A 15,329-nucleotide genomic window follows, 5' to 3' on the forward strand; every position below is an offset into this window, starting at 1 on the left:
ACCTCTATCCGAATTCCACCTCTTGACTGGTGGGGAGCCAACTATTTGCAGGAAGGTGTAGGGGCCTGCATCACTGTTATTAGCTTTTCTAGATACACTCCCCACACTTTCTTAAGGTCATCCATCACATGACCTTACCACTAGTCCATTCTCTTTGCACCTAGCTCGTACACCTCTAGGAATACTTTTGCATCCAGAATTGCCAGTATAGCTTGCATAAGCATTGATAGATTAGCATAAGCCTAATGATAAGCATCAATAGATTTACCATCCTCGGATAGTACCAAGAACTTGTTTATCTTGTCTTCTTCATACCCTAAGCGAGAAATATCTTCAAAGAAATATAGCTTTAGATCATCCCACTTTAGTTGGTCTTGATTAAGAGCAATACATCTTTAGATCATCCCACTTTATTTGGTCTTGATTAAGATGGTTGGCCTCAACATGATTCTTCTAGCTTAAATGAGTTGGACCAATGATCTTGAGACATGCCAAGGCCATCTTTTTCGTTCATTATAACCAAAATTATAAAAATACTCATCCATTGCATCAATCTTGTTATGAATAATTTTGGCCAAATTATTTCCTTCACCATGGAAACGTCCTAGTTGAGATTTATACAAGGCTTTACGAATATCACTATCGAGTTCTTCCACTAGGTAGGAAGATTGGCCCGTGCATGACTCATGGTGACAATTTTGAAAAAGATAATCATGTATTTAGATTTTGAGATTTGGCTATTCGAGTAAAGATAAAAGGAAAGATTTCTTTATTTACTCAAAACTATTATTACATTGCAATAGGGAAATCTAATCCCTTCTTCTAAATAAGAAAAAGTTTGATATTATCCCATAATTTTTAGTAGGGAAGATACAAACTCATATGATTTAATCCTTTATAAATTCATCCTAGGGAGTATTAAATTTTTCCTCTATAATTATAGGTTTTTAGTAAGGAAGATACAAGCTCATATGATTTAATCCTCTATATTCATCTTCTATATTCATCTAGGGAGTACTCACTTTGACCTCTAATCCTATATTCTTTAACTAAATGGAGTTTCTTGTTTAGAAGCATCAAATGGGAGAAAATCTAAGCTAACCTCAATGATAAAATTTTTCTACATCAACCCAACAATGAGGCCACATAAGCCTCCCCCTTCTTTGAGCCTCTAAATGCTCTGCATTTTATATCTGTATCATTTCCTCATAGGAGCATACATTGTGCCCTTGGTCAAACTTATCCATTATGAAGCTCAACTTTGCTTGTGATTCTTCATCCTCCTCTCAGCATAGCAGAAGCAGCACACGTCCCTACTAGCATAATACAACAGATCATCATTTACCAACCACTCCCAAAGCCACTCGCCTCATGAGGAACTTCTCTAACCTACTTTCACACATTGATCTAAACTTTGGCAGTATTTTCTAAGTCCCACTCTTGCTAAGCAAGCCCCATCAAACAATATGGTCGTTGCCTCATTGTACATTGGGCAAACCTTCCAAAAGTCCTTTAAAGTCTTGAAAAACATCGGTTTATTGCTATCAAAATTGAAGTGCACACTCTTGCACATCTCTTGGCCACAAAAACCTAAAATTAGCATCTCCTCTTATGAGATAGCAACATGAAACGCTGTTGTACATTTTCAAGCATTGCACAACTCCATATATATACATCAAAGAAAGCTGCAGCAAGCCCACGTTAAAAACATTTTTGCATCCTTTTGCACAAAGTGTGTGTGCATGTCATCTGGTACTTCCCTAAGATGTGTTGTCCAACCACAAAGTTCTTTGTTGCTTCTCCAATTATGGGTGTACATGAGCACACCATTCATATCTAGAATCAAAGCTCTGCAGTCAATATGCTTTGGGAGTAGAACATATTCATAGAGGAGTTAGTCGTGTACTAAGGGAGTGATAACCCCCTCTTGAACCAACCCAACCCTGAAAATGTGTATGCTACATCGAGATGGATAGTAAGACCAGAAGGTAACACTTTATTAAGCCTAGACTCTGCACTCCTATACAAATTTCACTTCTTTTTCAACCGCCTAGAAATTGGTCTCGTGCAAATGTGCCTGACCATAACAAACTAGACTTGTGCATTGCACACATCAGACCAACGTACTGATACATAAGAAACTGAGAATCACGTCAATCATTAAAGAAATAATGTGACAAACTACTCAACCCTGCAAGGTTAAACATAAGTTAAAGAACGTGCACAAAAGATAATTCTGGATAATGCAAAATTGAAGATTGCACTTGCAAAACATCTTTCTTCTCATTAGATAGGATTGTAGCTACAATGCATACAAGTAGCATAATACATTTAGAAGAAAAGACTAGTAAGGAAAACAGGCTTCTAGGCTTTGGCATATTGGGTTCACAAAACCACATTTATAGAATTATAGTTTCTTGCAAACATGGGGCCTCTCGTCCTTGAGATGCGACTATGAGAGCCGGACGTACTCTTCTTTGGTTTGGGGCTTATTTGAGCTCCACCCTTTGTTGGCCTTCTGCTTCTTTTCCACCTCCATGAGGCCTTTGCTCTTTCCTGCACCTACAAGAGTAAATAAAAATGAGTCTTAGACTCGCTTATATGCATTGGTTCCTGAGCAGGTTATCAGAGCCTTAAAGTAGCATAAAAGAGCTTGAAAGCAGTAGTACAGAGGTTTAAAGTAGTAGACCAGAGCTTTAGACAACCACTTCTAAGTAACATGTCACGGATTTAAAGCTGTACGATAAGGCTTTAAAGCACTGCTCCAAAATTTAAAGCAATGCAATAGAGCTCCAAAGGACATACATTCAGAGCTATACCAAAGCCAAGATGGCCCAAGTCAACAAATGGATAAAAAAAATCATAACTTTAGAGATTCCAAAAGACCTATGCAATTCACAAAGAGTGATATCTGAGGACTTCGTAGTTACGTTCGCAGGCAACGTTGTCTCCATTGTGTTTGCAAACTTCATCTCAACTTCGTTGGCAAGGTCATCCTAGGACTCGCCAAATGTGGTGTCCTCATTGTGAGTTTTGAGAGCATCTTCTCATCAGAAACAAGGTCATCCGAGGCCATCGTACCCTTTACTACTATAGCCACACAAGGATTTACTACTGTAACCACAAGCGGTTTTGCAGCCGCATCACTAACAACATTTATATCAATGTCTACTTCTATGTCATCATCAACATGTGAAGCATCATCTGTGCCCTTCACACTCTCTGCTTGCACCTCTATCTTCATTTGCTACCACTAAGGGAGCCCCTTCCACATTGTTTTCACTTCCTTTGCTAAAGATTTCATGCTGCTCCAAGTCCAAATCCTTCAAGTCATGAGGCAATGGTTCTTGGTCTACAATAGTACTAGACGATCCTAAGAAAAATTATTCCCCTCTTTGAAATAATAGAAAGATCCTATTTTACCCTATTTTGGCAGAGAGAGAGAGAAAATGTCTAGAGGGAGGTAATTCAAAATTGAGATATTTTTTGATATAAAAATCCTCCTAGTGTCTAAAATTGTCTCCCTTGAAACAGATAATCAAAAAGAAATTTCCAATGCACAATTGGAATAAATTAAAATCAGGTAAAAAGGACCTTAGCCTGAGGATCCAGATTTTTTAAAATTTTTGAATTAAGGTTCCTATGGACCAATTAGATTAATCCAAATGTAGGGAGGAGATAAATTGAAGAATAAAAGAAAATCCCCCCAAAAATGAGTAAATACTCACATAAGATGAAGAGTTGACTAAGGACAAGGTTATTAGTTAAAAAAGAAAAGATATTTAGGAGAAATGATGCATCTTTAACACCTCAGTGTGGGGAAATTTCCCTTATGAAGGAGGCACCTATTTCACATGTGTGGTTGAGTTTTAAACTCACAAATAATGAGATATTTTTATCTCTCCTCTCTCCTGCTTCAACTAGATCCAAAAAGTAAGCTAAACTGACCTAAAAATGGTCAAAATTTGACTAAACTGATCTAGAAAATTCTAGAATCAGTTTGCTTGGTTAGAGGCTCAGTTTTTCCTATAAATGAAGCCTCCCTCTTTGTAAATGGTTAATAGTGTTTTATGCAGTGTTACTCTACTCCTCCCTAGAGCCAAAAACAGTGAATTTATTGATAATTCATTAGTTTTTGACCATTTCCTCTTCAAAAGAATTAGTGGCCACTCTTGTTGCAAACAAGAGTAGATCCCTCAAACCATCAAGCCAAAGGAAAGCTCACAAAAATTCATGTAAGCTAGAAATCCTACTTTTTCTTTATTCCATTTAATGGTTTTCTAATTTTTGTTTTCTTTATGATGAAAAATGATGCTATGCCTTGTTGGAAAGGCTTTCCCCCTCTCTTCATTCTTGAATTCAACCTTTCTTTATCCTAGATGTGTAATCAAATTATTAGAATTAAACTTTTCATATTGTTTCTCTTTAAAAAGTGAAATTTGATTAGTTTAGAATGCTTTAAACCATTTGGGATAATTTCTAAGTAACTTGAGAATGAAAAAATTTGAAAAATGGTCAGTCATACAAAGGAGGTTATGGCAAAATTTTCTTAGATTTTGTGAAATAAGTTTTATCTTTTATTATTCAAAAAGAGTAATCCCCATCGCTTGTGTAATTTAAAAGTGTTATTTTTATTCTATGCAAAGAAAAATGCATATTAGAAATATTTTTATAATAAAAGTGTTATTTTTATTAGAATTAATTTCTATGCATAGAAAGATGCATATTGGGAATATTTTGATTATAAAAGTGTTACTTTCATGAAAATTGATTTTTATGCATAAATAGATGCATAAAAGAATTTTTTTATTATAAAAGTGTTACTTTTATTAAAATTAAATTTATGCATGAATAGATGCATAAAAGAACTTTTTTTATAAAAGCGTTACTTTCATCAAATTTTAATTTTATGCATAGAAAGATGCATAAAGAAATTTATTTTTATTTCAAAAGAGTTACTCTCATTAATTTTTATTTTATGCATAGAAAGATACATAGAGAAATTTATTTTTATTTCAAAAGAGTTATTCTCATTAGTTTTTAATTTATGCATAGAAAGATGCATAAAGAAATTTATTTTTATTTCAAAAGAGTTATTCTCATTAATTTTGATTTTATGCATAGAAAGATGCATAGAGAAATTTATTTTTATTTCAAAAGAGTTATTCTCATTAATTTTGACTTTATGCATAGAAAGATGCATAAAAGATTTATTTTTATTTCGAAAGTGTTATTCTCCTTAAAATCAAATTTTTGCATAAATAGATGCATAAACGAATTTTTATAAAAGTGTTTTTTGCCACTGAAGTTGTTCTTATGCATAAATAGATGCGTAAAGAATCTTTATATCAAAAATAAGAATCCTCTTACATTCTATAAATAGATGTGATGATATGTGATGCGAATCAGATAGATGGGAATGAATAGAGGATGGATGTGACGAGAATAGAAGTGATGAGAATGAAAGGTAAATAGATGTGATGAAATGTGATGCAAATCAGATAGATGGGAATGAATGGATGGATGGATGTGATGAGAATAGAAGTGATGAGAATGAAAGGTAAATAAATGTGATGATATGTGATGCGAATCAGATAGATGGGAATGAAGAATGGATGGATGGATGTGATGAGAATAGAAGTGATGAGAATGAGAGGTAAACAGATGTGATGAGATTGGATGCGAATCAGATAGATGGGAATGAATGGATGGATGGATGTGATGAGAATAGAAGTGATGAGAATAGAAGTGATGAGAATGAGAGGTAAATAGATGTGATGTGAATCAGATAGATGGAAATGAATGGATGGATGCGATGAGAATAGAAGTGATGAGAATGCGAGGTGAATAGATGTGATGAGATGTAATGCAAATCAGATAGATGGGAAAGAATGGATGGATGGATGTGATGAGAATAGAAGTGATGAGAATGAAAGGTAAATAGATGTGATGATATGTGATGCGAATCAGATAAATGTGAATGAATAGATGAGATGTGATGTCATGTGAATCAGGATATAAATGAATGATATAGGATGTGAATGAATGTGATAACATGTGAATCGGGATGTGAATGAATGTGTTAGCATGTGAATCGGGATGTGAATGAATGAGATGTGATGTGAAATGGATGTGATAAGATGCGATGTAAACTGGATAGATGTTAATGTATGTGAAGTGATGAGATGTATGGGTAGATGCAAGTAGATGTGATCTGATGAGGATAAATGAAGAAATAAGTGATGAGATAGAAAAAGATGTGATTAGATGAGAATGGGAATACTTATGAATTGAATGTGGATTGATGTGTGGGTAATGTGGATTGATGTGGCTGGATGAGTGAATATTCTGGATTGATGTGGATGATGTGGATGATGTGGATGGATGTATGGATGATGTGGATTGATGTGTGGGTAATGTGGATTGATGTATGGATTGATGTGGATGGATGAGTGGAAGATGTGGATGGATGTGTGGATAATGTGAATTGATGTGGATGGATGAGTGGATAATGAGGATTGATGTGGATAATGTGGATGGATGTATGGATGATGTGGATTGATGTGTGGGTAATGTGGATTGATGTGGATGGATGAGTGGATAATGTGGATTGATGTGGATGATGTGGATGGATGTATGGATGATGTGGATTGATGTGTGGGTAATGTGGATTGACATATGGATTGATGTGGATGGATGTATGGAAGATGTGGATGGATGTGTGGATAATGTGGATTGATGTGGATGGATGAGTGGATAATGTGGATGATGTGAATGGTTGTATGGATGATGTGGATTGATGTGTAGGTAATGTGGATTGACGTGTGGATTGATGTGGATGGATGAGTGGATAATGTGGATTGATGTGGATGATGTGGATGGATGTATGGATGATGTGGATTGATATGTGGAAAATGTGGAGGATTGACATATGGAATGATGTGGATGGATGTATGGAAGATGTGGATAGATGTGTGGATAATGTGGATTGATGTGGATGGATGTATGGATGATGTGGATTGACGTGTGGATTGATGTGGATGGATGTATGGAAGATGTGGATGGATGTGTGGATAATGTGGATTGAAGTGGATGGATGCATGGATGATGTGGATGATGCAATTGGATGTGATTTGATGTGGGAATGATGTGATGTGATAAGGGATCGATGAAAAAAAAATGTGGGAAGATGAGAAAAGATGGGGACTAATGTGAAAGGATGTGGAGTGATAAGAAAAAATGGAAATATTGTTGGAACTGTATTTGTATGTGAAATCTGTTTTTAAATGACTGTTTTATGTCAAGAATGCTGGGGAAGCATTTTGACCATCTTGTGAATGAGGTCGTGGAGACCTATCTGTAAAAGTTGCAATTGCTGTGACGGAGAGTCAACGGAGGACGTCTCGCATAGCAAGGTCGGCCGAGGTCGACTAGCCTCAGTTTGATTTAAATGGTGAGCTTATGGTACAGTGGTGGATGAGGGACCAAGGAAGCAGCCTATGAGTGAAGTGCTAGCTAACCTACGAAGGATCCTAGAGGGTGCTGACCATACGGTGCTTGGGCTCTGGGTTGCCAAAAATACCCACACGTACGTCGGGGAAGATATTGGAACAAGGAGTAAGAGTTGTTTTCTAAATTCGGGCATGGATCTGGTTGGTTGACCTTGCTGGTCCTCAACGGATGAGTCCATGGCTCTTATATGGATCAGTTGGTTGATCTTCAATGAAGATTCCATTTTGATATGTGAATATATTGCCGGTTACTATGAGCTATGAACTATCAAAAAGGCCCCTGATGAGTGAAGAGGTGGTGAGCGTTAAGGTTGTCAATGATGCCATAGGTACACCGATGAAGGAATGATTGGAAATAAGGATTCAAGCGGAGATTTTGAGGATTGTGATGAGTGACTCAATGGTTTCTTTAAATGATTGTTTTAAAGATAGCTGATGCTAAGAAAAAAGGCAATTTCATATTGGGTGTGTAAGTGGTGTGACTAGTTTTAAGTTTGCATGAATATTCGGCTAGGGGGCCTGGGAACTCTTTTCCCTGGTACGCGAAAAAAAACCCAACCAAATTCTTAATTGGATCCCATCACTACAGTGGTTGGTGGGCGGTTGGCTAACCCACGGGACTAGATGGGGTTAGGCTGGACTGATGGATCCTTAAATTGAGACTCAATTATGTTATGGTACGATAGATGAAGTTAATCCCGGACAAAAATTATTTAATGGAAAAGAATCAAACGGTTGTGCCTCTCAATGAGGAAAAAAGCGTTGGTCTCTATGATCCAAGTGCAATCTTTTCCCTGATCTGATTTGGGACTTACGAGTTCGATTGTCAGATAAGTTCAGTTAGTTAAGGCTTTTGAGTACATTAGAGAAAAGTTATCCTGGAGGAATCGCCCGTGCCTTCCGGGCAAGGGAAGTTTTTCCGAGAGCAATTTTGGAAGAACCAATGGATTAATCTCTTGTCCAGATATCCATGGTGGGTGAGGCTCCGAGTGTGACCTTGCCCTGCGCAAGAAGTGCTACTTCCGCTGCTAGAACCCCTGAATTTGTTGCGCGGTGGGGATAGGGATCTCACAGCTGGTATCAGAGCGAATTGGCTAATGAGGATCAACCAAAAAGCCAAAAATGTCAAAAATTTATGAAGAAGCAATAAAAGATTGTAATTGTGTGAAAAAATTCATATGAATTGATATTAAAACTGAAATTCGTAAATTGGTAATTGGGTCTTGAGATAGAAGTACCGCAATTGTATGGAATCCCTGACTTGCTTGAGGCCTAGGCATGATGGTATTTACCTTATAGTTCCAAGGACAGTGACTACCCGTATATACCGAGGGTATAACTGCAGCTCTTTACTGGCAGTATATACGAGTAAATCCAAGACTTGAAATTATAAGCATTAATACTATCCAGATGATGAATTCGAATGTGATTGATATGATTTTAAATTCTGGTTGAGAACTGATGAGTTGATTTGGATTCTAATTGAAAAATAAAGATTCCTGAATTTTGGTTGAAATGTAATAAATTAAGCAAAACCACAATGAGGATGAATGGGACGACTCCCTGTGATGATGTTTGTAGCTGGAATCACGTTAATGACTTTAGCAAATCACTATGAGATTAGTGGATTGCGCTTGGCAGATTGCTGTTGTTAACATTTGACCCAGTGGATCAAGTTAAGGGATGTCAAATTAAAAATATGTATAATTGAAAATTTCCATGAAGTACTGTTCAGATAGAAAATTCAGTCTAATGGACCATTATTGTGATAAGGATTTGAATGATACGATTTGAGTGAATTATTATCTGATGATGAGTTTTATATAAGGGATCTTTATCCCAAGATTCTGTTGGGATCACCAGACTATAAGGAACCCCATAATCAGTTGGATCTTAAGGAAAAGAGTTCTCCTCTAATTTTGCGAGATGAGGACACCTCGCGTTTTTTAAGTGGAGTAGGATGTAAGATTCCTCCCTCCGGCTTTTAAAGTGTGCAGGTGTAAAAACCTCCCCTTCTAATCATATAATTATTCCCCTCTGAAATAAAAGAAAGATCCTGTTTTAGCCTGTTTTGGCCTAGAGAGAGAGAAAATGTCTAAAGGGAGGTAACTCAAAATTGAGATATTTTTGGATATAAAAATCCTCCTAGTGTCTAAAATGGTTTCCCCTGAAACAGATATTCAAAAAGAAATTTCCAATGTGCAATTGGAATAAATTGAAATTAGGTAAAAAGGACCTTAAGAGTCCAGTTTTTTTGAAACTTTTGAATTAAGGTTCCTATGGACCAATTAGATTAATCGAAATGTAGGGAGGAGATAAATTGAAGAATAAAAGGAAATCCCCCCAAAAATGAGTAAATACTCACATAAGATGAAGAGTTGACTAAGGACAAGGTTATTAGTTCAAAAAGAAGAGATATTTAGAAGAAATGATGCATTTTCTACACCTCAGTGTGGGGGAGTTCCCCTCATGAAGGAGGTGCTTATTTCACATGTGTGGTTAAGTTTTAAACTCACAAATAATGAGATATTTTCATCTCTCCTGCTTCAACTAGATCCAAAAAATAAGCTAAACTGACCTAAAAATGGTCAAAAATTGACCAAACTGATCTGGAAAATTCTAAAATCAGTTTGCTTGGTTAGAGGCTCACTTTTTCCTATAAATGAAGCCTCCCCCTTCATAAATGGTTAATAGTGTTTTATGCAGTGTTACTCTACTCCTCCCTAGAGCCAAAAATAGTGAATTTATTGATAATTCATTAGTTTTTGACCATTTCCTCTTCAAAAGAATTGGTGGCCACTCTTGTTGCAAACAAGAGTAGATCCCTCAAACCATCAAGCCAAAGGAAAGCTCACAAAAAATCATGTAAGCTAGAAGTCCTACTTTTTCTTTATTCCATTTAATGGTTTTCTAATTTTTGTTTTCTTTATGAAAAATGATGCTATGCCTTGTTGGAAAGGCTTTCCCCCTCTCTTCATTCTTGAATTCAGCCTTTCTTTATCCTAGATGTGTAATCAAATTATTAGAATTAAACTTTTCATATTGTTTCTCTTTAAAAAGTGAAATTTGATTAGTTTAGAATGCTTTAATCCATTTGGGATAATTTCTAAGTAACTTGAGAATGAAAAAAATTGAAAAATGGTCAGCCATACAAAGGAGGTTATGGTAAAATTTTCTTAAATTTTGTGAAATAAGTTTTATCTTTTACTATTCAAAAAGAGTAATCCCCACCGCTTGTGTATTAAAAAAGTGTTATTTTTATTCTATGCATAGAAAAATGCATATTATAAATATTTTTATAATAAGAGTGTTATTTTCATTAGAATTAATTTCTATGCATAGAAAGATGCATATTGGGAATATTTTGATTATAAAAGTGTTACTTTCATCTAAATTGATTTTTATGCATAAATAGATGCATAAAAGAATTTTTTTATTATAAAAGTGTTACTTTCATTAAAATTGAATTTATGCATAAATAGATGCATAAAAGAACTTTTTTTATAAAAGCGTTACTATCATCAAATTTTGATTTTATGCATAGAAAGATGCATAAAGAAATTCATTTTTATTTCAAAAAAATTATTCTCAATAATTGTTATTTTATGCATAGAAAGATGCATGAAGAAATTTATTTTTATTTTAAAAGAGTTATTCTCATTAATTTTTATTTTATGCATAGAAAGATGCATTAAAAATTTTTTTATTTCAAAAGAGTTATTTTCATTAATTTATAAAGAATTTTTTTTTAATTTCAAAAGAGTTATTCTCATTAAAATTAAATTTATGCATAGAAAGATGCATAAAAGATTTAATTTTATTTCGAAAGTGTTATTCTCCTTAAAATTGAATTTATGCATAAATAGATAGATGCATAAACGGATTTAATTGATGCATCTATTTATGCATAAATAGATGCATAAATAGATGTTATTCTCCTTAAAATTGAATTTATGCATAGAAAGATGCATAAAAGATTTAATTTTATTTCGAAAGTGTTATTCTCCTTAAAATTGAATTTATGCATAAATAGATGCATAAACGGATTTTCATAAAAGTGTTACTTCCCACTGAAGTTGTTCTTATGCATAAATAGATGCGTAAAGAATCTTTATATCAAAACTAAGAATCCTCTTACATTCTATAAATAGATGTGATGATATGTGATGCGAATCAGATAGATGGGAATGAATAGAGGATGGATGTGACGAGAATAGAAGTGATGAGAATGAAAGGTAAATAGATGTGATGAAATGTGATGCGAATCAGATAGATGGGAATGAATGGATGGATGGATGTGATGGGAATAGAAGTGATGAGAATGAAAGGTAAATAAATGTGATGATATGTGATGCGAATCAGATAGATGGGAATGAATGGATGGATGGATGTGATGAGAATAGAAGTGATGAGAATGAGGGGTAAACAGATGTGATGAGATGGGATGCGAATCAGACAGATGGGAATGAATGGATGGATGGATATGATGAGGATAGAAGTGATGAGAATGAGAGGTAAATAGATGTGATGCAAATCAGATAGATGGGAATGTATGGATGGATGGATGCGATGAGAATAGGAGTGACGAGAATATGAGGTGAATAGATGTGATGAGATGTAATGCGAATCGGATAGATGGGAAAGAATGGATGGATGGATGTGATGTGATGAGAATAGAAGTGATGAGAATGAAAGGTAAATAGATGTGATGAGATGTAATGCGAATCGGATAGATGAGATGTGATGTCATGTGAATCAGGATGTAAATGAATGATATAGGATGTAAATGAATGATATAGGATGTGAATGAATGTGATAACATGTGAATCGGGATGTGAATGAACGATAAGGGACGTGAATGAATGTGTTAGCATGTGAATCGAGATGTGAATGAATGAGATGTGATATGAAATGGATGTGATAAGATGAGATGTAAACTGGATGGATGTTAATGCATGTGAAGTGATGAGATGTATGGGTAGATGCAAGTAGATGTGATCTGATGAGGATAAATGAAGAAATAAGTGATGAGATAGAAAAAGATGTGATGAGAATGGGAATACTTATGAAATGAATGTGGATTGATGTGTGGGTAATGTGGATGGATGAGTGGATAATGTGGATTGTTGTGGATGGATGCATGGATGATGTGGATTGATGTGTGGATAATGCATGGATGATGTGGATTGATGTGTGGATAATGTGGATTGACGTATGGATTGATGTGGATGGATGTATGGAAGATGTGGATGAATGTGTGGATAATGTGAATTGATGTGGATGGACGAGTGGATAATGTGGATTGATGTGGATGATATGGATTATGTATGGATGATGTGGATTGATGTGTGGGTAATGTGGATTGATGTGGATGGAGGAGTGGATAATGTGGATTGATGTGGAAGGATGTATGGATGATGTGGATTGATGTGCGAGTAATGCAGATTGACGTATGGATTGATGTGGATGGATGTATGGAAGATGTAGATGGATGTTGGATAATGTGGACTGATGTGGATGGATGAGTGGATAATGTGTATTGAATTGGATGGATGTATGGATGATGTGGATTGATGTGTGGGTAATGTGGATTGACGTGTGGATTGATGTGGATGGATGAGTGGATAATGTGCATTGATGTGGATGATGTGGATGGATGTATGAAAGATGTGGATAGATGTGTGGATAATATGGATTAATGTGGATAGATGTATGGATGATGTGGATGGTGTTGAGATATCGAGCTCTAGTGAGGCGGTGGACACTGATGACCCGCCTGGGGGATAGGCCCCGCACTTACACCACTGGCATGGTTGGTGAGATCTTGGGTGATATGCGGCCAGTGGGATGACAGGCTGTGTGACAGCCACTCTAGAGACTGGCATAGTTATAGCGCCAGCTCATTTAGTCGGGTTCACACTATAGAGAACCCGTGTATGTATTTGGTTGAGTACCTTTCATATTGTGTGTACTCTTATTCTTGTAAATGGTGTGTTGAGTGTTGAGTAGAGAAGAAGAAGATTTTCAGCCTCTCACCTTGTGTGTTCTCTATTAGGGTTTTGTGAGTGTGTGTGTGTGTGCTTGCAAGAGCTCAAGCTCTCTTCCCCCCTGCATCTTTTCATGGTATCAGAGCCTGGTTCGTGCTAAGGGCTGAGCTGCAAGCAAGAGAACCACAGGAAGCGGTACGAGGGTAAGAGCTGCAACTACTCTTCCCTATTGTGTTGGTGACTACACCCTTGTCGGGAGCTCTACGAGAGGCACCGGCAAACGATCTCCGATTGAGGAGCTTTCTTCGCGGGAGTGAAGCTATAGGGCAACTATACAGTCCTACGGACTAAAATTTCGGACCGAAAACGCGTTTCGGGCGCATCTGGACCTCCGTTTTTCAGAAAGCAGGCGATTTCGAGCACTGCGGGTAAGTCATCGATTCTCTGCAGAACTCTATTTTAAGAACTGCAGGAAGACAGATTGACTGTGCAGACACTGTGGGTGCTGCAAAGAGGTCTACAGTTGCCATTGGGTGTATGTATGCACATTGAAGTCACTGGTTGTGACATTTGAGTGGACTGCAGTACCGCTGTGCAGAAAATACAGCATTTGTGCAGAAAAACCAGAGTGCAGTTTCTGGTAAAATTGTGTGTTTGGCAAGATGTCTAATGATGGCATAACACAGATTGTGGCTGAGAAGCTGGATAAGAATAACTTCCATGCTTGGAGGTTCAGGTTAACGAATTTCCTGATGGGAAAAGGCTATTGGGACTACATAGAAGGTGAGCATGAAGAGGCACCGGAGATACCGGATATAAATCCGACTGCTGCAGATGTGAAAGAGTTCAAAGACTGGAACCAAGGAGCCAGGAAAGTAATGTATTGGCTATCCATTAGTATACAGGACACCATGATTGGGCATATTCAAGATGCCAAGTCCCCCAAGGAGGCGTGGGACACCTTGGTAAAGCTTTATGAAACAAATACCAAGGCTCGTAAGATACAGTTGAAGAATGAACTTCATACTGTGGAGAAAAAGAGCATGTCTGTGAATGACTATGCGTTGAAGATAAAGGGTATTGTGGAATCCCTTGCATCTATTGGTGTGTCAGTAGATGATGATGATAAGGTGGAGGTCTGTCTACGTGGTCTCGGGCCACAATACAAGGCGTTCAAGACGTCCATTCAGACTCGGGAAAACATTCCCAACTTTACAGATTTGGTGTCTATGCTGATTATCGAAGAGAAGAGCTTGGGTGAAGACCAACAGTCTTCACAAAGCAAAAACAGTTCAGAGCAACAGGCCTTCTACACGAGTTCAGGAAGAGGATGAGGTAGAGGAGGCCGTGGACGCGGTCAAGGTGGTGGCCGAACAGGTAATCAGAATTATGGTCAGCAGCAGCAACAACAACAACAGTCCCAGAATCAACAACAACAACAACAACACGCAGGTGGAAGAGGCAAATTCAGAGGCAGGGGGAGCCAAAGAGGCCGTGGAAATTGGCAAAGGCAATATAATGATGCACGTGAATGCTATTATTGTGGTAAGCCTGGACATGTGCAGTCAGAATGTTATAAGAAGCAGGCTGACATGCAAAATGGGAAAGTGCAGCAAAACAACTATGCATCCTCAAGCAGAAATAATGAGGATAATGAAAGGTTGTTTGTTATGCAGCATGTCGTCAATGCCATGTCTGAAAATGTTGATGCAGCACAAAAAGATAATGTATGGTATGTGGATTCAGGCGCTTCGAACCACATGACGAGTCATGGGGAGTGGTTCAAGGAAATGAAAAACCCGGAAAGACCAGGTTTTGTGGAAACAGGGGA

The sequence above is a fragment of the Cibotium barometz genome, chromosome 46 (genome assembly GCF_041138505.1).
Source record: "Cibotium barometz isolate CiBa-2024 chromosome 46, ASM4113850v1, whole genome shotgun sequence".
Lineage (NCBI taxonomy): Eukaryota > Viridiplantae > Streptophyta > Polypodiopsida > Cyatheales > Cibotiaceae > Cibotium > Cibotium barometz.